We start from the raw sequence: 2,854 nt of genomic DNA on the forward strand, positions 1-2,854 counted from the left end.
AATGTTGGCAAGATCACAATGAAGTAGCAAATTGCCTTTGTATACCCCTGCAACATAGGTGCCAGTGTTTCTTTCCGTTTACAAGCATCACTACCTTGCCCTGTTCATACACAAACATAAAGATAGAGGCAGATATCGGAACATCACATTTTATCGACTTTCAGAAGTACAAACCCCGCACGCACACTCCCCGTACACATCAAGATCAAAATAACCCACTGGCACGCACCACCAGTGATCACACCCATTTCAAGCCCCTTATTCACACTCTTTGGTAAAATAAGTGTGATTCCACACTTGCACAGCTCGCGAGACTATCAAATTGCAGGTTTTCGCACAATTTCCGCACAGGTTTCTGGTCATAACACCACATTTCCCGTGAGCTCCCTTCCAAACGAAGTCCCGACGGGGTTCATGGTAATGCAACTTAAGAGGTTGTACTTAGGCACAATTTTGCTGTTCAATATTTAAATTTGTCATGCAATAGGTGTTGAATATTTAGCAAAATACATATACAAAATTGTTGTAATGTTTCCCTAATTTGTTAATGCCTCCCTAACCCATAAACCCATGCAAGATTCTTTGCTCCGGTGCACATGGCGCCAGCCGAGCTGTCTGCAAAAAAATACGTGAGTAGAAGAAAAAACGCCGACAGAGGAAAAAAGACAGAGTTGCCGTAGCGTCTTCTTTTTAAAACATTCGAGAGAGCCCCATTCTTTTTTCGGTGCCATATTTTTTTGCAGACAGGGGCGTTCTTTTTTATAAGTTTGGCCCATGGCCTAGATATAAGGAAAACCGCCCTGTTGACGAGGAGTGCCGCACAACCCGAAAGTGCTACGTACTCACGCTTACGTTCGCGACACGCATTCAGCAGCGAAATCTTACTAACAGCCAATCACCTTCCGCGGATTGTATCATTGTGCCGCATCTACGCTTTTGCGAATGTATCAGCGGCCAAGCTGTTTTTGACCATAAGCAGACCACAGCCCTTAATATTGCGGCGATCGTATGACGTTTCTATGGCATCATTAGTGCGGAGGTGGCCTTGAAATAGTCCCTTAATAAACCTTTTGCCACTTTTGCGGGCGTGTAACTACTCAAGAGCCAGAGGGCTTTGGATCTTAAAAAGGGCATGGCCGTGAGTTGCATCGAAGGGTCCTCAAGATGGCTATTTCAGTGCAAAATATTATATAAAGGCGGAACATCCCTTTAAGTTTTTCCAAGAGATGTTCGGGTGTGTAACATAGCTAGAGGACAATTGGCGATTAACTTCTTTTCTTTTCAGGTGGGCTACTAGGGGCAGGGCCGCCACCAGACTGCTACGGCAGGCAAAGCAAATTTCAAAACATTGCGTGGAAAATCCTGTTGCATTTGATTTCAATAAGCACCTATGCTTGCAACGATAACCATTTGCTTGGCGTGGCTGGCGGTGGCCACCCCTTTCTTAAATCTCACGCTGGCCGGTACGTGGGGGCAGGTAGAAAGACAGGACAAAACTACTACGTAACGGATTCACGGCATGACACGTTATTAGCCTGTTTGCATATTTACACTCGGCTAGTGTCAACTAAGTCAGTGATACTTCAGCAGCTCTGAAAGCTGTCATAAATATTCTAAGCTCTCATTGCCGTATTCATCGCGTAAACAAAGACAACTGGAAACGCGTGGCCCAGCCAAAGGAGTCCGCAGTATCGGCCACCCTTGCCTGTCTGCTAGAGTGGCAGCATTTCGCCGAGACATACCGCGATGTCTGCCAAAAACGGGGGGGGGGGGGGGGTGGTCAGCAGAGGCATTTTGTCAGTGCTGCCCGTGACGAAACGGTGCCTGAGCGGGAAACGCCAGGACTTAGCCATAGCCAGAAAGAACCGGCTGACATCGAGCAGCTACATGGAAAGTGGAAAGGAACTGATCGGTTGCTGCATCAATCACATGGCGCGTGCATTTAAAAAGGGGCGCGTCTAATACCGGCTTCTGACGCCAATGCAGCCGGGAGAATTCGATTACAAATTGTACGATTCTGTTTTCCTTCACCGAGTTTATGTCGCATACGAGTGTGGGGAACGGAAGTATATGCCACAATGAGGGGGGAGGGGCGAAACAAGGTCGACTAGCCTGTATACCGACTAACGACTAACCTTTCATGAATATAGTTACAAGTGAACGATACTAGAAAGGCATGATGTCTACAAGCAAGGGAACGAAGTGTGGAATAAACCCAAGTTAAACCAATCGGCAGGTAGATAGCTATTAGCTTCAGTCTGGCAAAGCAGCCTTCTGTCCGTCTTTTCTCTGTTCCGGTGGCTCAGTTGGTTACAGCGCCTGCCTTCTGATCCACTCAACCGTGGCGGGGTGGGTTCGAGTCGCCTTAGGGCTCTCGCTATTTGCCCTTGACAGGCATGGCCTGCGGCTCGTGGCAGCGGTCGCGCTAAAGGTCAGCTGACGTCAGGGGTCAGGACGGACCGTGCCGAGCATTGCGGCACGTTAAGCATTCTCCACTAAATTCTGCTGTTGCCCGGAATTGCGCGATCGGATGGTGGGCGTCAGGCCTCACACAACAAGCACTGCTTAGTGTGAGCGCTGATCCCAGAAATCCATCCCTTCAAAGGGTTCGGATCAAATTTTAAAAAAGAGCACCGGTTCGCCACAAGGGCAGACCAGTCGAATCACGCACTGGGAGAGCAGCGCCACTCCCAATCCTATGCATAGAAAGGATTCGCCGGGGGGGCAGAGCCTCGTTCAGCTCGTCCTTCCATCCCACACATGCTGTTCTTGCCCATCCGCCGGAGGGTGGTGCTCCGGCCCTGGAAGGAAACGAAAAAGACCGGGGGAAGAGGGGGGGGGGGCGAAGGGGGGT

This window comes from Pollicipes pollicipes, unplaced genomic scaffold, assembly GCF_011947565.3.
Source record: "Pollicipes pollicipes isolate AB1234 unplaced genomic scaffold, Ppol_2.1 Scaffold_4002;HRSCAF=4701_pilon_pilon_pilon, whole genome shotgun sequence".
NCBI lineage: Eukaryota > Metazoa > Arthropoda > Thecostraca > Pollicipedomorpha > Pollicipedidae > Pollicipes > Pollicipes pollicipes.